Below are 21,260 nucleotides of genomic sequence, written 5' to 3'. Positions count from 1 at the left end.
TGACGTCCTGGTCCTCACTGGTTAGAAATTGGAGATCAGAACTGGGCAAGCAGAGTGAATCGCTAAAAGAACCAGAATATGTGACTCCTTAAGCGAGCTTCTTTCCATTACGCCACATATGCCTCAGGGTATGCGGTGGCGCTAAGATATATATTATGGAGTAATATTTCTGAGGACTTCCTCTGTAGCTAGACATGGTGCTAGGTACTTAACGTATGTCATGTCATTTACTCTTCTCATCAGTTCTATGACATAGGTATTGCTATTATTCCCATCTTGTAGACAGTCTCCACACAGAAGTCCTCCCTAATGTATATATGCATGCATATACATACACATATATTTACTTATATTACATAGAATATATTTATACTTTACTTACATATAATATCCATATATATACATACACTTACTTATATACAAGGACCAGAAGTATTTTTTTCTTTAGAAAATCACATTCTCTGGTAGTGGGAAATTCCTACAAGCTGGGTTTTACATATCCCATTTTCCACCCACGAAGAGCTAAGGTTCAAAACTTATTTTCCAAACATGGCTAATTGTTTTTTGTTCAATATTATTTTCATTTATACTGACCTGCCTGCTGGCTTCAGTCACATGCATGCATCTTGCAAGCTCCTTTCTGAGCGGAGAAAACCACAAACATTCAGCATATGAAGTTGTAGATGAAATTAAATACACCATAGTCAGTTCATGGTTGCTTTCATTTATTCATTTTTTATTTTTTTAAATTAAGGTATCATTGATAGACAGTCTTACGAAGGTTTCACAGACAACATTGTGATTTCAACGTTCATCCATACTACATGATCGCTTTTAAATACTCAACCCACAATACCTCTCCCCTTGTATATTACTCTGTAGTACCCAGATGGTCTTCTCTCCACACTAAATTTAAGGGGCACCAAAAACTCAGGATTCTGGATAAATGACGCTTTTTGCACGACTTTTAAAAATCCAAATTATTATTATGAACGCGTTAACAAAAACTTGAAGATAGGATCTGACCCGCCACTTGCACAACCAGCCATGCCTTACTCTTCTCACCTTGATCATGACCCTGGCTCCAATCAACCACTGTATTCAAAAACCTGGCTTCTGCTGAAGTGTCCCTGCTTCATTCATTTTAATGACACATGAAAATAATTACCTTGGTGCCCAAGGGCAGGAGGTCTCCCAGTTGCCTTGGGACCCCCAACTGGCCTTTGGCTTAGGAAGGGAGGGAAGAGGCTCCGAGAGAGAGAAAGAAGCCTGGGTCCAGCCAGTGCTCCCTGGAAAGTGAGCGTGCCTGAGCATGCTGCTTACCAAGCCAGCATGGCCAAGTAGGGAATTCGTTGTAAAACGCTCTCCCACTCCTGTCGCTGCAACACATGAAAGTGGGACGGTAGAGGGTCTGCTGCCTGTCCCCAGGCTGCCTGGGCTCCAGCCCACCGTCCTCCCAGAACACTCCATCCACGGGGCTAGCAGCTCCCACGCCAACATGGCCCTTTGCTGGTGCTCCTGCTCCTTCCTTAGGTTTGCACTGTATTTCCTCCTCGTCTTCTGATGCAATCAACGAGATCACAGGAGGTTTTGCATCTGGAAAGGGGGAAAGGCAAATAGACAAATGCTCCGCTGTCCCACGGAAAGTTTATTTCCTATTGTTGGCTGAAGCACCTGTCACCATCCAGGCACTGACCATACAGCTAATTCTCCCCAGTACTCATTGACTCCCGGGTAGTCATTTTCATCCCTGCTGCACCAGGGCAGAGACTATCTTCATGTAGCCGTGCCTCTCTGCAGACTCTGCGTGGGGATCCATGGCAACCCCAGGCTGGGGTCCACAGGTGTAGCCAGCAGCCCAGTCAGGTGCTCTAGGGGTGTCTGGGCGCAGTGACAGTGTGTGGGTCTCAGGTTCAAAGCACGCGTACTACATGTTAGTCACGGGCTACTCGCTTTTTCACTGCCAGTTGCAGTAGGTGGGGCCTGCTGGTGCATGCATGTTAGTGGGCGACCATCAAATATAAAATGTTGTTCATAAATATAAAGAACCCTTACAAATATAAATTTTATATGGCATTTGAATGCATGGTAAAAAACATATTTGCTCTTAGAATCATGTGCACTACTAAGAAATCTTACAGAGAATGCCCTTAGTGGTTCTTATCAACTTCAAAAAAGTTTTAGATGTTTTTGCATTTTATATGTTTATGTAAATATAAAAACACTTAGGAATAACTTTGTTTTATATAAAATAAATATAACCAACCTAAAATTTTTATATTCAGAATTATTGAATTCTTAAAATATGGGCATATTTACATTTTAATATATAATTAAAACCTAAATGTATGATTAACATAAAATGTATTTAGAATATAATTATTGAACTATCAAAATATAAATATTTAAATTTTTTATATAAATAAAATCTAAATATATAATAGAATATGGTAACATAATTTATAATTTTCTATTATGAACATTTTGTATATTATTTACAAATGTTTTATATATTTATGCATACTAAATTTATAAATATATACCATATAAAAGTATTTTTTAAATGTTTGAGGCTCACTAGATTTCTTAAAGGCATTCTCTTTATAGCATTTCTTATTAGTGCACATGATTCTAAGAGCAAATATATTTTTCACCATTCATTCAAATACTATACAACAATTTATTTGAGCATATATCCATATACACCAAAAATGTGTTAGAAAGACACTAGAAACGTCTCTGACCAATGAAATCATAAGTTGAGGAAGAAGAAGGGTGCCTGTAGGGTGTGTGGGTGTGTACTGAATGGGGGATCTATAGTGCAGCTCAGCCAGGTACACCCAAGTTAGTGGGGTGCCTGTCCAGAGCACGGGGCTTTGCTTGGTTTTACAAGCTGATTTGGATACGAAGAGGAAAGAGAGGAGACCTCATTCTAGCTCTTGGAACAAAGTTTGGAGATGTCTTTTGACCCAGCCCTCCATATCCAGCAGCCAGTAACGTCAAAGGGGCTAGTAATTAAACTGAAATGATTGGCCTGGAGGCTGCTTGCTTTAAGTATTTGCAGTGATGCTGAAATCAAAGCCCTCCATGCAACCTGTAGCTCTAGGGGATGGATCTTGGGGAGAGATTTGCCCAGCACTCTGGATGGTCACATGCAGTCTGGAAGAAACCCAGTGTGCCCCTTGAGAAAGTTTAAGTGCTCCAGAGTTTTACAAATGAAATCCACGTCAGAGGACAAGTACAGATCCCTGCCCAGTGCCAGATACTTGGGTTCTATCCTCAGCCAAGGAAGAGTGAGGAAGGAGAAAAAGCAATGAAGTAGGGTAAGAGAAAAATAGGAAGAGAAAGGCCACCAATAATGAGAAGAGGCAGTTAGGAGCACAGGTCCAAAGCCTGGCTCACTGTGTGTCCTGGGCCAGTACATGAGCCTGTCTGACTCTCAGCTTCCTTACCTGAAAAATGGCGATAATGACAGTGCCTACATCATAGAGAGTTTTCGTGAGGGTTCAATGACTTAATGCATGTAGCTTCTTTCTGCAACTCCAAACATCCAGCTCATTAGTATATCTTAACTGCATCTCAAAAACACATCCCCACACCTTTCACTTTTCCCACATGCCTTAAATCTAACCACTATCATCTTAAAGTGGGGCGTTGCATTAGCCTCCTGTCTCCATGTTTTCACCTTTCCTGCCTATGACCCTTCTCCACTTGGGAGCCAGAGTGATGTGATGGGTAAAATGTGAATTAGACTCTGTCATGCCTGCAAATTGTGAGTCATATAGTGCTTGTCCTCCTGTTGGACCCAGAATAGGCACGTAAAACATGGAAACTATTATTTCATTACTATTTTCTGGCTCCTAGGGATAAAGTATCTAAGGCTCCAGAAAAAGAACTGTTGATTGACATAAGCACTCTTCTGATACACTTGCTGGCACAGAGCTTATACATGAAGAAGCCAACATAGGCTTATTGGCTGAAGCACACTGGTTAAAAAAAAAAAAAAAAAAGACATGATACAAGTGTCATTTTCACACGAAAATGTCCCTATCTTCACTGAACACTGCCAGAGGATAGCAGTCTCTCCTCTCTTGGACCCTTGTGAATAAAAAATATGAAAGTGACTGAAGTAGGAAATGTGAGGCTGCACAGTGTAATGGTCATTTAGGAAGTTTTATTGTCATCAGCGCAATTCATCCTCCTAACACCCCATTACAACTACTAGTTAAAACTGTTATCCCCATTTTAAAGATAACTAAACCAAGGCAAAGTGAGAATAAGCAGCTCGTCAGAGTAGCCAGAGAGCAAGTGGCAAACAAAGCCAGCATTTGGAAGCCAGCAGTCTGGCTCCAGAGCCCTTGATCTCCCAATCAGATCTGTCACATCAGACCATGATTCCTAGCTACTTTCGCTTGGAATAGAACACCACCTTTATTTTAAAATAAAAATTAAACTACATCTAACTTAAAAAGTTGAAGTAAATACTGGAATAGCTGGTATGGAGGTAGAGCAACACTCACCTAGAGGAGAGGGACTGGAGGTTAGATAACAGTGGAGCCCACTGTGGAAATCTGTGGAAGGACACACCCCCTGTGCTGTCACAGATTTCCTAACTAGTCTATTGCAAACCATGAGGAAAACCCGTTGGGTCTCTCGTGTAATAACTGATTCAAGGTTGAAAATCCATCATCAATAATCTAGCCAAGAGGAGGGGAGGCCTGCTAATCCCCAAGTGCCAGCCTGCAAAGGAAACAATTTGGTTGAAGTCAGAGAGAGGTTGTGGGATTGCCATCCCTGGACATCTTTTTAAAAGTGAATTAGTCAGTCACCACATTCTAGCTGAATTTTAGGTGTCCTCCAGAAATATGAAATGGGAGGCACTTACCCATTAGGCGCAGGAGGTGAGGTGCCTCAGCTCCATGATACTTACAAGGACCCGCAAAAATGGTTTCTTTCATAAAACGATGCTGAAGACACTGGTGGCTGCCACGGTAAAAACAGGGTAAAGGACATAAAATTCCAAGCCTAGGGCCCACTATTAGAAGCCACTTTAAATATTTGGGATATGAACACCACTGGAGCATCTACAAAACACGTCTTGAAGGGAGAACCACCGAGCCCTCAACCTGGCCCGGATCTTTTTTATTTGACTATAAATAAAATGTTATTTTTTCCTGAGCAAGAGGTCAGGATGTTATTTCCAGGAAAAGGGAGGAAAGGGGCTAGTTTATATAGGGAGGAGGAGGAGGAGGAGCAGGCAGAAAGGTGGAGGATACTCACCTGGGTTCACAACAGGAGCCCACCCAGCACAGGGAGCACCCGAGCCTGTGTGGGGAACATAGCAAGATGCTGGAGTGCAGTGCAGCGGAGGAAGCATCCTCCCCAAGGGAATTCAGATCGTGTACTCCACTATGGAATCCACTGTGCAGTGCAAGCGTTCTTGGATGCACTAAGCACGGGGCTGGGATCTGCACCTGCACTCTGATGCAGATTCATTACTAAAACTTTGGAGAACTTGAACTTTGAGGGACGCTTTGGGTTTCTTGCAGAGCACACCCGACCCAGAATGCTCTGCAGACCCAGCCTCAAGCTCCTGTGCCGACACCCTGGGGAACACGGTGGGCTCTGCCTTGAGTGCACGTGCAGAAAATCAGGAGGAAACAGCCCCCTAATTAATCATTTCAGCTTATTAACTCGTAGCATATGCAGGATGCCAAATGTGGAGGGTTGGACCGTAAGATGGTCTCCTAACTTTTCACAAGGGCTCCCCATAGTTGGTGTGAGGTCTCATGCCTTCCATCTCTCCCCACTCCCGACCCCTCCCCAAAATCGGCTTGCATAATCTCGCACAACAGACACGCCTCCTGACTCATTAGTAAGCTGAGCTGTAGAGCCCTGACTCTGCACACGCCCATCCCCCCACCACACGTCCTTCTCATAGCACCCCTTGTGGCCACGCCCCAGCCGCTTTCGCGCCGAAGCAAGTCCCACTCACTACAACTGGCGGGAAAGAGACAGCCAATAGCAGTCGTCTGAAGGGGTGTGGGCAGGCCTAGAACCAGCCCCAAACCAGTTAGAACCGGTAGCTGGCGCCAGAAAAAACGTCTGTGCCGGCCGCTCTGTTCCTGGCCAGAAGTTTGTGGAAGCGCACGGCTTTTGCCTTGCTCCAGCCATGGAGCGTCAGCCCAGCGGCAATTACTATGACCTGGGCATCTACTATAACCTGGGCTACTTCTGCCTGGGAACATACGAAACCGGAGTAAGATCTGGATTCGTGCAGGGTGCAGCATCAGACGAGGAAGGAGGTGGCCACCCTGGCGAAGGAACTCCAGACCTCCCGGGCGATTCCAACCGTGAAGGTGACGGGAACCGTGAGGGCGACGGGAGCCACGAGGTCGACGGGAGCCACGAGGGTAGTGGGGGTGGCCAGAAGAATCAACAGCCTGAAGACCCGGCTTGTGCGGCGGCGGCTGCCGAGGCTGCGCTGCCCCACCGTGGGAAGCGACGTGCCTGGCGCGTTAAATTCATGCCGGAGCAGGTGCGGGTGATGGAAAGCATTTTTGAGCAAACTCGGTACCTGGACAGGCTCACAAGGTAAGTGGCTTGCTCCAGGGAGCACTCTGTTCTTCAGGAGGTTTAGGTTCATTTCCAAGCACCTTTGTCTCTCCCCCAGCCTCCTCTCTCCCTTCCTAAGCCAAAAAAGCCACCTGTGCCCCAAGGTTGGGGGATGAGAATGCCTTCTGTGCAGCAACAGAAATATTTTCACACAGTAGTTATGTGAATCAAGTCTGGAAACTGGTTGGTGTTTTTTTTTTTTAATTGTAAAATTTACGTAAAGGCAAAATTTAGTATCTCTGCCATTTTTAAGCCTACAGTCCAGTAGTGTTATGTACGTTCGTATTGTTATATGACCGCTCTCCAGGACTCTTCCTCTTGAAAACTAAGAAGTCTATACGCAGTGAGAAACTCGCTGTTCGCCCACCCAGCTCAGCCCTGGCACCCGTTTTGTACTCTCTATTGCCGTTAATTTGACTGAGTGCCTCATGTAAGTGGAATCAGTTTTTCTTTTTGTGACTGGAGTTTTCCTCTTAGTGTAATATCCTGAGGCTTCATTCATGTGGTAGCATGTCTCAGAAGTCTCTTCCTTTTTAGGGCTAATATTCTGTTGTGTGTAAATGCCATATTTTCTTTACCTGTCCCTTTATTAATGGGCACTTGGGTTGCTTCTGCCTTTTGGCTGCTGTGCATAATGCTGCTGTGAACTTGGGTGTGCAAGTATCAGTTGGAGTCAGTTTTCGATTATTTCAGGTATAAACCCAAAGGTGGAATTGTTGGATTGTGTGGTAATTCTCTTTTTAATTTACTTTAACAACTGCTCTACTGTCTTCCGTAATGGCTGCACTGTTTTACATTCCCACTAGCAGTACACAACGATTCTGATTCTCCTTAGTTTTCGACACTTGTTATTTTGTTTTTTTGATATTAGTCATCTCAATGCATGTGAAGTGGTAGCTCACTGTGGTTCTGATTTGCGTTTTGCTGTTGATTGGCGATGTTGAGCATCTTTTACAATGCTTATTCGAGTCCTTTCCCCATTCTTATGGTTTATAAGACTTTTTTCCTAATTTTTTTATTATGGTGTCGTTAATATACAGTCACATGAGCAACATTGTGGTTGCTAGATTCCCCCCATTATCAAGTCCCCACCACATACCCCATTGCGGTCACTGCCCATCAGCATAGTAAGATGCCAGAGTCACTACCTGTCTGTCTTCTGTGTGCCATACCGCCTTCCCCGTGCCCCACCCCCACATTATGTGTGCTAATCATAATGCCCCTTAATCCCCTTATCCCTTCCTTCCCACCCACCCTCCCCAGTCCCTTTCCCTTTGGTAACTGTTAGTCCATTCTTGGGTTCTGTGAGTCTGCTGCTGTTTTGTTCCTTCAGTTTTTGCTTTGTTGTTATACTCCACAGATGAGTGAAATCATTTGGTACTTGTCTTTCTCCGCCTGGCTTATTTCACTGAGGTCCATCAGATCCATACCCTCTAGCTCCATCCACGTTGTTGCAAATGGTAGGATTTGTTTTCTTATGGCTAAATAACATTCCATTGTTTATCTTCTTTATCCATTCATCTACTGATGGACACTTAGGTTGCTTCCATTTCTTGGCTCTTGTAAACAGCGCTGCAATAAACATAGGGGTGCATGTCTTTTTGAATCTGTGATCCTGCATTCTTAGGGTAAATTCCTAGGAGTGGAATTCCTGGGTCGATTGGCATTTCTATTGTTAGTTTTTCGAGGAACCTCCATACTGCTTTCCACAATGGTTGAACTAATTTACATTCCCACCAGCGGTGTAGGAGGGTTCCCCTTTCTCCACATCCTTGCCAGCATTTTTTGTTGCTTGTCTTTTGGATGTTGGCCATCCTAACTGGTGTAAGGAGATATCTCACTGTGGTTTTAATTTGCATTTCTCTGATGATTAGCAATGTGGAGCGTCTTTCCATGTGCCTGTTGGCCATCTGAATTTCTTCTTTGGAGAAGTGTCTCTTCAGATCCTCGGCCCATTTTTTAACTGGATTATTTGGTTTTTCATTGTTTAGGCACATGAGCTCTTTATATGTTTTGGATGTCAACCCCTTATCGGATATGTCATTTATGAATATGTTCTCCCATACTCTAGGATGCCTTTTTGTTCTACTGATGGTGTCCTTTGCTGTACAGAAGAAGCCTTTTAGTTTGATATAGTCCCACTTGTTCGTTTTTGCTTTTGTTTCCCTTGCCTGGGGAGATATGCTCATGTTGGTATTCAAGAGATTTTTGCCTATGTTTTCTCCTAAGAGTTTTATGGTTCCGTGACTTACATTCAGGTCTTTCATCCATTTTGAGCTTACTTTTGTGTCTGGAGTTAGACAGTAATCCAGTTTCATTCTCTTACATGTAGCTGTCCAGTTTTGCCAACACCAGTTGTTGAAGAGGCTATCTTTTCCCCCATTGTATATCCATGGCTCCTTTATCATATATTAATTGACCATATATGCTTGGGTTAATATCGGGACTCTCTATCCTGTTCCACTGGTCTATGGGTCTGTTCTTGTGCCAGTACCAAATTGTCTTGATTACTGTGGCTTTGTAGTAGAGCTTGGATTTGGGAAGCGAGATCCCCTCTGCTATATTCCTCCTCCTCAGGATTGCTTTGGCTATTAGGGGTCTTTTGTGATTCCATATGAATTTCAGAACTATTTGTTCCAGTTTCTTGAAGAATGCTTTCGGTGTTTTGAAAGGGATTGCAGTGAATCTGTAGATTGCTTTAGGCAGGCTGGCCACTTTGACAATACTAATTCTTGGTACCCAAGAGCATGGGATGAATTTCCATTTATTAGTGCCCTCTTTAGTTTCTCTCAAGAGTGTCTTGTAGCTTTCAGGGTATAGGTCTTTCACCTCCTTGGTTAGGTTTATTCCTGGGTATTTTATTCTTTTTGATGCAACTGTGGATGGAACTGTTTTCCTGATTGCTCTTTCTGCTAGTTCGTCGTTAGTGTATAGGACTGTGACAGATTTGTGTGTACTAATTTTGTATTCTGCAACTTTGCTGAATTCAGATAGTAGTTGTACTTTTGGAGTGGATTCTTTCAGGTTTTTTATGTACAGTATCATGTCATCTGCAAAGGGTGACAGTTTGACTTTTTCCCTCCCAAACTGGATGCCTTTTATTTCTTTGTGTTGTCTGATTTCCATGGCTACAAACTGCAGCACTGTGTTGAATAAAAGCGGGTAGAGTGGGCATCCTTGTCTTGTTCCTTTTCTCCTGATGTTTTATTGTGGCAAAATACACATAAAATGTAGTGTCTTCACCATTTTTAAACATACAGTCCAGTAGTGTTATGTACACACATATTGTTGTATAACTGATCTCCAGGACTCTTCATCTTGAAACCTGAGAAGTGAGTACACTGTGAGCAACTCACTGTTCCCCCAGCCCCCTCAGCCCGGGCAACCGTTTTGTTACTATCTGTTCCCATGAATTTAACTACTCTGAGTGCCTCATGGAAGTGGAATCATAGTTTTTTCTTTGTGGGACTGGCTTTTTTCACTTAGCATCATATCCTCAGGGTTCATTCATGTCGTAGCGTGTCCCAGAAGTCCTTCCTTTTTAGGGCTAATAATATTCCATTGTGCGTAAATACCATCTTTTCTTTACCTGTCCATTTATTACTGGGCACTTGGGTTGCTTCTGCCTTTTGGCTATTCTGAATAGTACAAATATCTTCCCAAGACCATTTTCAATTATTTTGGGTATATATGCAGAAGTGGAACATTGGTGATCATAGGCTAATCCCATTTGTAAATTTTGTTTTTTCCTTAGCAGCTGCATCATTTTACATTCCCAAGACTTCCAATTTCTTCACATCCTTATCAACACTTGGTGTTCTGGTGTTTTGATAGTAGCTATCTTAATGGGATGAGGAGGAAATCAGTGTGGTTTTGATTTGCATTTCCTTAATGAATATTGATGTTGAGCATCTTTTCACGTGCATAGTAGCCATTTGTGTGTCATCTTTGAAGAAGTGTCAGTTTGGGCCCTTTGCCCCTTTGTTAATCTGGGTGTTTCTTTACTGTCGAGTTGTAGGAATTCTTAATATATTCTGTATAGTAACTCCTTATCAGATACATGATTTGAAAATATTTTCTCCCATTCCATGGGTTGTCTTTTCACTCCGTTTGTGTCCTTTGATGCACAGAAGTTTTAAATTTTGATGTAGTCCCATGTATGTGTTTCTTGCTTTTGCCACCTGTGCTAGTGGCCCTTTTTAGTAAATAAAATTTTAGTGGAATCAGGGAAGGAGAGTGAGGTACTGTCATGCAACCCCAGTTGATGGATTGTTCTTTTATTAAAAGTTGTGATAATTTGTTCATTAGACTCTTTGCATTAATTTTTTTTAAAGGTGCATTAAAATTATTTTTCTTGGATACTGAGTTGTCAGTGCCACCTTAAATTTTGAGGGGAAGCCATCTAAAAAGGAAGCCTGGGGCCGTAAATGACAGAAAAGTTTACTTGGGCGGTCTTGAGGGGAGACTACAAATTTAAAACAAGCATAAAATGTACATATTGAATGTTATCCACAACTGCGAATACTAAGACATTTGTGGTTTTCTCTCTTCAGAAGCCAACTTGCAAGATCCATAGGTGAGACTGAAGCTAGAGTGCAGGTGAGTACAACTGCATGGCAGGGCAGCCGTTCTGAAGCCTGCTTTGAGGATTGGACGCTTTTATTCTAGGCATTCTCACATTCGTGTTTTTGTTGTTTTTCCACTGGCAAAGAACTTTTAACCTTAGGGATCTTTGCAGGTGGAAAATGGGATATTTAAACTCCAGCTTATGAATATTTCCCATGACAAGTGAGAACATGATTTCTTAAAGAAAAAGGGAAAAAAAGGAACTGCTTCTATTCTGTGTACAAATCTAAATACATATATTTTACAAACATATAGATATGTAGATCTATATATACATATAGAATATATAATACCCATATACATATATATGTGTATGTTCAATAACGTTCCACTCATTCTAACAGTGGTATCCTGTAGGGAACACTTCTGTGTAGAGTGGGACTCATCCTAAATTTGGAAGTACTCAAATTAATGCACAGAGCAGGTTATGAGAGGGTTCAGTTGTGCTAAATCACTTAAAACCAGACATAAGCTGTTAGAAAAATGAGTGTGTTTATAAATGGGGGAGTGAAGGAGTAACTTTTAATTAAGCTGAGACAGAGGAAGATAGCTTAAAAGTCCGGTTGCCTGATTCTCTCACTGGTGTTTTTAAGTGTTTGGTAAGGCAGCGTAGAGCGGCAGCTCTAAAGTTCAATTTTCTTTAATTCTTTGATGTATCAACCTGAAGACATTGCTAGAATAGCCACATTATGGTGAGAATGGGAAGAAAGTTTTGTAAGCTTTGAAAATTTGCCTAAAGAATGAAGCAAGCAAGAAGAATGTTGAATTAATATTAATTTGACCTAACAAGGGAGAAACAGGTCAGGAAAAGAATTACATATAGTCAAAATAGGTCTTTACAGACACCATGCAAATGCAACATTATGAATCTACTAAATGTGCCAGTATTCTCTTGAGGAATTTCTAACATCTGAGGAATTTATTTTTTTCCATTGTGATGGTACTACTTTGAAGAGGTGAATTTTGTGGAATCTGTTTGGTGGGGGAGGGAAGGATGGCCCTCCTTTCAGGGTAGATTCATAGCTGTGTTAATTTCAAGTACTTTTCATTCCCCCAGGAAATGATACTTTTTTTCCCATCTGGGACAAATGGGCGGCCAAAAAAAAATAAAAAGAACCCTAAGGTTTATCAAAGAGGTATTTCCCCCCAAAGAAGAAAAGAAAATCGGTATGAGTTTTGAATTCATTAGCTTTGCTGCAGTGCACATTTGAGTGCAGTGATGAACAAAGAGCTGAAGGTCTGGCACTGGGAGTGCCTGAAAAGCAGCCCCACACAGCCGACCATTGAGTGCTGGCGTCCTAATGCCAGAGGCTGGGCTCACAGGCCTGGCTCGGCTTGGGAAGGGTGGGAGGAGGTTGGGAGCAGTTTCTTAGGCCGGCAAGGCATATTGCAGAGGATAAGGAAAATGTAATGCTTGGTGAGTAGCTTGCCCCCCGCTCCGGGTTTATATAGTGTTCTCTCACTGGCGTTCTGAAGGCAATGGGAGCCACGAGGAACCACAAATCAGGAAAAAAAACGTCAGGGTTCTCATCTATTTCCAAACCCTGCCGCATGCATTTCCATGAGAAAATTAATACACAGTCTTCCTCCTTTCTTTTGCAAATAGAACTGTTTGGTGAAACCAATATTGGGGATAGAGACCTAATATCAGCCCAGACCGCTACAGCCAGCTGTGGGCTTTGGTTATGTTTATGGAGATTTGACCACTGGTGCCTTTGGATCCCGCAAAAATGAGCTCTATCACACTGGCCTTTCTTAAACATGTATTCCTGCGGCAGAAAGACTGCAAATACTAAGACAGGAGAGCGGAAATGAGGCTTCAGGCAGGGAAAAAAGGCCCTTTGTGTCACATAAAATTCGCAGTTTGGAAATTTCCAAAAGGATTTAAGTACAATGTAAAGCCCATTAACTAGGACACTGAGAAGATAGTGAAGTTGGACTGACAGTTTTGCTCTGTTTGCAAAATTAGTTGGCGGATATTTAGGGAGGAGCCATGCTACAACCCCTTAGCCTCATTGTTGTCACCTATGTTCCTAAAATGCCTGTTCCACGTTCTTGCCTTAAGAATAAGGGATGGGATTGGGACCTCCTGGTTGAGTAGCAGCGCCTAGGATAACCTGCCATGCTGGACAACAGCGGCTGTGGTCCAGGATCCTGGAACTGTAGCCAGAGCAGAGTGGGCTGACCTGGTCCTGAGCCCAGGAAGGTTTGAAGGGTGGGGCAGGTTGGAGCATGCAGAATTGACAACAGTGACCATGGTGTGCCTTGAGATGGTCTCGACTTCCCTTAATGCTGCAGGTTACAAGAATCAAGGCAGTGTCCAAGATGTCAGCAACTCTCAGGTCCCAGTTAGACAAGCCACACACTCCTCAGGACCCTATGGCCAGGCCTCCCTAAAAAGGGGCAGACTGCGTTTTAACTCTCGAGAGGTTTCAAAGGACTCATGACCCCTAGGACATCCATGAAGGAAACCTTGTCTAAAAATCCATGTTCCTTCCTATTGATTATTTACTTCTCACTGAAGATAGATAGGCTTTTCAAATAGGGAGCTCTTCCCCTCAATACGAATTTAAATAGGGCCCACTACTTACAATGTCCAAATTCCCCCGCACACAAGCTGACCCTATCCCTAGTGAGGAAGGGGCAAGAGGCAGCTGGACAGCTGATGATCCACTGTCAGGATACAGACCTTTCTTTATCCTGTAATCAGGCCTGGGATCAGCAGCAAGGATTGGTCCAGTTAATAAGCCAGACTTCCAGCCAATACCTGGAAAAAACACTAGAATATTAAAATTGGGAGCACAGAGACAAAGTAATAAACCTATTCCAGAGCTTGGCACATAGCTGGAGCTGAGGGTGAGCCGGAGGGAGGGGGTGTGGTGCTAACTTTGCGGAGTTATTTTAGCAATAATTAAATAGTTTCTCCTGATGCAGTTTGAAATTCGAATGGCAGATATAAAGTTGCATGCTGTGTTTTTTCTATGATGGCATTAACTGTTTCATATACTAAACCAATCCTATTTTCCCTCTGATTATAGATGTGGTTTAAGAATCGGAGGGCCAAGTACAAGCGAAATCAGAGCACCTCGTGCCCAGGAACGCGCCAGCTGACCCAGACCACCCTGCCATCGTAATGATGGAGGGGCCCTAGAATCCTAGTTCCAGAGCTGGAGCACAGATGGATGCTTCTGGCGCCATGGGCCCATGGGCCACCCATGCTGCCCATGCCACCCTTATCCCCTCCACACTTGTGTTATCAGTAAAGACGTACATTCTCAATATATCTGTCTCTGTGTACCACATGGGGCAGGTAGGGTATGAATGGCAATGGGCAAGGAAATGCCGTTTACACAGAATGACAAGGAGGCCTCCTTTCATGAGGGACATCCCCGAGTCACTGTCAGTAGGCCCTGCATGTCACAGACGTTTCCCAAGTGCCTGTGATGAGTTTGCAGCGGCCCATATATTCTCCTCCATCCCTCCCCCAGCACCCCATTTCATCCCCACCCTGCCCCTCTGTGACCAGAAGGAAGGGCAAGATAGGACGAGGGGAGTCCTTAGTCAGAGAGCAGTGTGTTTCCAGACAGACCAGCTCCATTGGTGCTGACAAGGTCAGGCTGCACACTGGACTCTAGGGGAAACGTCCTAAGAAGCTCCTCAAGGCGATTTACGGGAAGGTGGCTACCAAAATTCATTCACCATGACCCAAATTCGGTTCACTACCCTCAGCTTTTGTGGGGGAGATTGGGAAATAGAAGTGACTCAGGCACTTGAAAAGAAAGATGAGAAGCAATTCCATCAAGGCCAGAAAGGGCTCTTCTCCCTTTTCTCCTCTCCTCCCACCAGCCCAGGAAAGCATATTTTCTGGCTCCGAAGCTATCAGGCCTTCAGATGTATGTTGCCACCCTCCACATCCTTGAGAAGATCCCAATTCCTGCTGTTTAAGGAGACCTTTTAGTTTAATGCTGCTCAAAGCAAGAGTAGGGAGACGGTCTCCTGAACAGTGTTCCAGAATAATCCCTCACGGGAAAAAAGTTGTCATACCTTTGCTTTGCTCATCCTGTCTTCTTTGTGTGAAACTGCCAGTGTAAAAACAATGCAAGCATAAGGCTAAGAGGGAAGAGGCCAGGCCCACTTTTTTAAAAGCGTTAGGTTCTTCTCCGCTGAACCTTTGTTTCTGAGTCATAGTCTTTAGCAGCGGGAGGCTTCTTTAATGGAATTCTATGTTAAAATGATGAAGTGTATGACACCCCGTCCCCTGTCTGTCTTTGCGGCACCGTCTCACGAACACATCGTGGGATCGGGACACAGCAAACCCACAGTTCTTGAAGCCATGATCAAAAATTTCAAAAAGGGATTTCAGGGAGAATATGGAATAAGTATGACCCCTGGCAAGTGAAGCATCTGATTGGCCCGCCTTTGATGTGGGGTGGCCTCCTGAGGGGACCCTAGATGTCCCAACAATCTGTCGAGTCTGGCGGGTCATCACTAGAGATCCAGGTCATCCTTATCAGTTCCCATACACTGACTCCCAGTTAGGAGTTGCCCAGACCCTTCCCCCTTGGGTGCAATTTGCTTGCAACAGGCAGGGACAAGGTAGGGTCTTGGTCGCCTCAACAAAGCAGCCCACAAAGAATCAACAGAAGCCTGAGCCGCCACAAATTCTTGCTGGTGATCCAGAGGAAGAGCCAATATTGCCCCCACTTTATGCGCCCCCAAGGCCATCAGCACCCAGCCCCCTGGTCCTGGCCACCCCACCACCATCAGCCTCCCCGCCAACTCCAGAACCAGTGGACCCACTCTCCCCCAGACCAGTAGCCAGACTGAGCCCTTGGCTGGGAGCAGGCGCCCTTCAGATGCCAGCGCAAGAGACGCAGGAGCCTGAAAGGTGTAATAAAGACAGGACCATCCAGCCCAGCCAGTCCATGCTTTACTATCAACCCTTCTCCACAACTATCCTCCTCAATTAAAAATACAACACCCCATCGGAAAAGCCACAAGCCCCGGCTGATCTCATGAAATCCGTCTTCCAAACCCATCGGCCACCTGGAAAGACTGCCAACAGCTTCTCCACAACCTGTTCACAACGGAAGAGAAGAGGCAGCCGGGGTCCTTGATCGGGGTGCATGGGCTGAAATCGCTGTCCCCGAGGAGTGCCCCAAGTGGGACTTTACCACCCATAAGGGACAGCATCAGATCCACCAGTATCAGGACGCCCTCCTTCAGGGGATCAAAGCTGGGTCCAAAAAGCCTATGAACATGACCAAAGTATCTCCAGTCACTCAACAACCAGGAGAGTCTCCTGGGGACTATAATGAGAGACTGTGTGAAGCTTATCGAATCTACACTCACTTCAATCCTGAGTCACCAGGGAGCCAGCAAATGGCCAACACCTTATTTGTAGCTCAAGCCGCCCCAGACATCAGACGAAGGCTCCAAAAACTCGAAGGCTTTGCCAGAATAAATATCACTGAATTGATTAAAATTGCCAACAAAGTATATCTAGACAGAGAAGTTCAGGCCGACAGAGAGGCTGAAAGAAGAACGAAAAAAAAAAAAAAAGGCCCGCCTCCTGGCAGCTGCTCTAAAAGAAAGAAATAACCAAAAGGCAGAGAAAAGCCCACCACCAAGAGGGGGAAAGCCGAGGAACCCCCCCCCCCAGCCAGGGACCAGTGTGCTTACTGTTAAAAGAAGGGGCACTGGAAGAACGAGCGCCCCAACCGAGGCAAAGCCCCGAAGCCCAGTCACTACCGGAAGGAGCCTCACGGGGAAAGGCTCACTGGCCTGGCAGGAACAGACTCAGATTGACAAGGACTGGGCTCTCTCACTCTCGGCCCTCATGAGCCCACGGTCAGAATGAAAGTGGGGGGCCAAAACATGACATTTATGGTTGACACAGGGGCAGAACACTGTGGTCACAATCCCTGTAGCCCCCTTCAGTAACAAGACTGTTACTATTCTCAGAGCCACGGGGACAAAAGCAGTCCAGCAGCAAGTCTGGTACTTGGGCTTCCTCCTCACCCAGGGAGAAAGGGCACTAGGGCCGGAGAGAAACAATGTCATTATCTCCTTACCACAGCCCCAGACGAAGAAAGGCCTACAAGAGTTCCTGGGGGCCGCCGGGTTCTGCAGAATCTGGATTCCTGGATTCTCGGCAATGGCAAAACCCCTCTACAGCCCCCTGGGGTGGGGGTGGGGGGACAGACCGAGAGCCCCCTGTCTAGACAGAAGAGGCAAGAGCCATCTTCCTAGAAAGAGAGGCTGCTTCAGAGGCCTGCCGAATATAAAAACGCCCTTCAATCTCTTCGTACATGGAAAAAAAAAAGTAGCTCTCGGTGTTCTGACATAGACTGTTAGGCCCTGGCAGCAGCCGGTTGCATACCTGTCAAAGAAACTGAACCAGATTGCGGCAGCGTGGCCACCCTGCCTCAGGATGCTGGCAGCCACAGTTCTATTCATTAAAAAAAGCAGGTAAACATTTTCTAAATCAGTATTAGCTGATCTCATAAGAGCATCAATCTGCAATACTCAGAAAAGTTCTTCCCCAGTTGTTTGTAAAATACCACAACATGCACAGAAAGTCATATTAGTATATTACACTTGCGTAAACTGCTGAACCTGCTAGTGGCCTGGAAACCACTGCCCTGACCCACCCCGGCCCCGTTAGTACTGAGGAAAGCAATAGCTGAAGCTTAAAAACGCACCTGTAACCTATTTCTGGCACATTGTCTGAGGGCATCTGACTTAAGGAGGCTGAGATTTATTTTGGCAGTTATATAGAGTAGGGAATTTTGGAGCATGAAATACTTGTAGGAAGTTGGGAAGCTCTGAACAACCAGAGGGTACCAGGAACTCTTGGATCCTTTTAATCTGTCTGAATATGAAACGAGAGGGTTTTTCTTCATCAATTGCTAGGGTGGCAGTAGTCAGATTTAAAAGCCATATGGTTCTGGTACTTAGGAAGGAAAGCCTGTACCTATGATATACTACATAAAACCTAAGTTTTAAATAACATATGTCTACTACTATCCAGATTCTGGTGTATTGTCAATATCCCCTTCAGATCAGACAGCAGGTCTCGTGGTAATCCTCCTGGGCACGTCTTGATCTCACTTGTGAGAAGGCTGCAAGGCTGCTCCCACCCACCTCAGTCTAATGCCTTTTAAGCTTCCAGAGTTCCACCAATGAATAAGTGCTTATTCTGCACTGGGAATTTGAGTTTCTAAATGAACATTATAGTAACATTATTTCCAAATAAACATGGTTGAAACATGATTTTGATGGACTGCAATGTGAGAAATCCTCTATTCTTTTAAAGTTAGTAATAATGCTATTGTTCATATTGTAATATTTTCTTCTATTTGAAAATTGTTTTCCAATAATTTATTAGTTTCACTCAATTTAATGCATTGGCCCTTTGATCTCCATGGTTCTTATTGTAGGCACATTCTTCTATTTCCCAGAAATAACTGCTGTTAAGTCAGAATCTTTTGTTCCTGTTTTAACTAATATAATTCTTCGATCCAAAAAGCCAGAAGTCATTTACAAATTGTTGTTTAAAAAACCTGTCGGGCGATAGCCATTACCTGCCATTTACAGATGTAGATACTGCCATTTACAAGCATAGATACTAGAATCACATGAGAATTCCTCTGGTTTACGGTCATGTACAAACATATAGTAGTTCTAGCCACTATAATAACTCTTTTAAATAATGCAGAGATGGGAGGTGGGGAGAGTGGGTGGGGACTAGCTGTAAGAAAAACAGTCCAAAGGAATTCTTCCAAGTAAAACCAATGCATTGAAAATGCCTCAATCTCACTGCGTGTATATCTGAACTTGCAGAATAACTGAAGTTAAGTGCAAAGTTTATATATAGAAGCTCCTCCACTTGTGGCAGGTTAGACTGCAAAAGGCTGATACATCCTTTTGTCCATAAATCTAGAGGCTTAAAAGCAGTTAAGTTTTTGGAAGCTCAGCTGGCTTCAAAACCCAGCTATACCACTTTGTGACCTCGGGCAAGTTGCCTAACCTCTCTCTACTTCCAGTTTTCTCCATTTGTAAAATTTTGAGAGTTCATAAGAAACTATACATAAAGGACAATGAGCCAACCATTGGAAGCTTAAAAACTAACCATTCTCATCTTTCCTTATTATCCTCAACATCTTTTCCCAAAATAACCAGTTTACTGTAATAAAAAATTTGTTGAGACCGGTGACTTCTACCTTGACAACACCCACCTGTGTCATAGGCTATTTCTTAGCTCTGTGGCAACCAGCCCCTACCCTGCTGCCCCCAACATAGTCTAACCTGTAGAGCATTTAGAGGAAGTTTTCTTATGGACATCTATAGGAAACTTAATGTAGGTGGAAGCACTAGCCTAGCAGTAAGCCAATTACATCATCAAGTAGTTAGGGTTAGGTGAGGATCCTGGCCATAGGAACTTCCCTTTTTTTTCCCTCAAGCTAATTATCTAAATTATCCAAAATAAAGCTTCTTATTTGGTACAAAGCCTTAATTATAACTTTACTAAAATCTTCTATCAACCTACACTACATCTCACTAACACTTGCCAGAAATATGTAATAATCTTTCACCCATCTTTCACCTTGGTCTAACCTTGGTCAGTTACCAAGAGGGGGGACGTCGGACCTATGGAATCCTCCACTCCTCAAGGCAAGGTGTCACCAGCGGCCCTTTTATCATCACTTAGTTATAAATCAAACTCCAGGAATGCTAGTGAATTCACGTTAAAATATTAGGGATCCATAGTGGTTCCAGTATTCTGGCCGCACACACAAACACTTTCCATCTGTCAATCACTTTCTTGTTCTTCATCTAAAGAAAAGGTCAGGGTCTCCACTTGGGCATTTACTTTAGGACCACATCCAGATGCTGCCAAACAGGCAACCCCACCTCTACCCTGGCTTTAAAATGATAAAATGATGGAGAGCCCAATCCACCCCTCCACCTCCAACCACCCATCAAAATGCCAGCTGTGTCCAGTGCAGAACACTAAGAGACACCTTCTTATATTTGACAGCAAGCATTTTCTTCCATTATAAAGATGTAAAAGTATAAAAAACCACTACACCTTTACTGAGAGAATACATCTTTTCTCCTTATCTCCCTTCTCCCAGCCCAACACTAGTCACCAAATGTTGCATACAGTGACCCTACCATTAAGGAAGAGAGATGTGTGCTTGGCATCCGAATGCATTCCTGGCATCCAAATGCATTCCTCCTTGTGCTTTATAGATAGCGGTTATGTCTAGTTAAAAACAGCTCTATTAATGCTATTTTATGGGCGCAGCATGGGTTGACCTGGTTACCTAATGACCTTACATAACAAGATGTCTATAGGAAAACTTCCTCTAAATGCTAAACCGCCACCTTACAAACAAATGTTAGGGATGAAAATTACCTCTAGACTAGGTTTAGCCTCAAAGATGTTGTGATTATCTGAACTGTTGCTTAAACTTCCAGTGAGGTCAGCAGCTTGACTTTCCTTTGAGGCAGGCAGTATCAGGGATAGGCCAAGAACACATCAGCAGTGTATCTCTCAACAAGCTGTGGCAGAATTGTTCATTTGCTCTGGTCTGACCTGGATCTGTGGTAGTCCGAGGCAGGCTAATCATCGCATTGCTTGGAATGAATTTTTATTAAATATTTCTTACACATATATTAAGATAAAGGTCGAGTATTACTCAGGAGAAAGGTCTAAAGGAAGGTCAAAAGTACTGTCCCAGTTTGTATGCTCAATCACAAAATTAAAAGCCTTGCAATTAACTGAATCTACTTTCTTTAGAAGGTACTTTATGACCTATCACTTACTTACTTTAAGTAGCATAAAAGTGGCCAGTGGCAAGAGCCAAAGAATGTACTCTTGGCATTGTATGTGCATAATTGGCCCTTCCTCCTGGTCTGGGTAGGTCCCTGTCTTTGGGCCTTTGGGTGATCATGGAGCCCCCTGCTGGAGGTAACAGGCCTATGTTCCATTTCCCTGAGGGTGGTTAAGG

General features: G+C 43.9%; 1 long non-coding RNA gene across 1 annotated transcript in view; it reads left to right on the top strand.

Annotated features, from left to right (window-relative positions):
* LOC130681934 (uncharacterized) overlaps positions 1-14,500 on the top strand; it is a 31,114-nt gene extending 16,614 nt beyond the window's left edge. Inside the window, exons 2-4 of the long non-coding RNA XR_008995220.1 lie at positions 6,281-6,594; positions 11,169-11,214; positions 14,280-14,500. This is a non-coding gene — a long non-coding RNA (uncharacterized LOC130681934). The remainder of the gene's footprint in view (positions 1-6,280; positions 6,595-11,168; positions 11,215-14,279) is intronic.
* The last annotated feature ends 6,760 nt before the right edge of the window (positions 14,501-21,260 follow it).

The sequence above is a fragment of the Manis pentadactyla genome, chromosome X, assembly GCF_030020395.1.
Source record: "Manis pentadactyla isolate mManPen7 chromosome X, mManPen7.hap1, whole genome shotgun sequence".
Taxonomy (NCBI): domain Eukaryota; kingdom Metazoa; phylum Chordata; class Mammalia; order Pholidota; family Manidae; genus Manis; species Manis pentadactyla.
The sequence above is the reverse complement of the archived record's forward strand: the minus strand, read 5'-3'. Positions and strand labels throughout refer to the sequence as shown.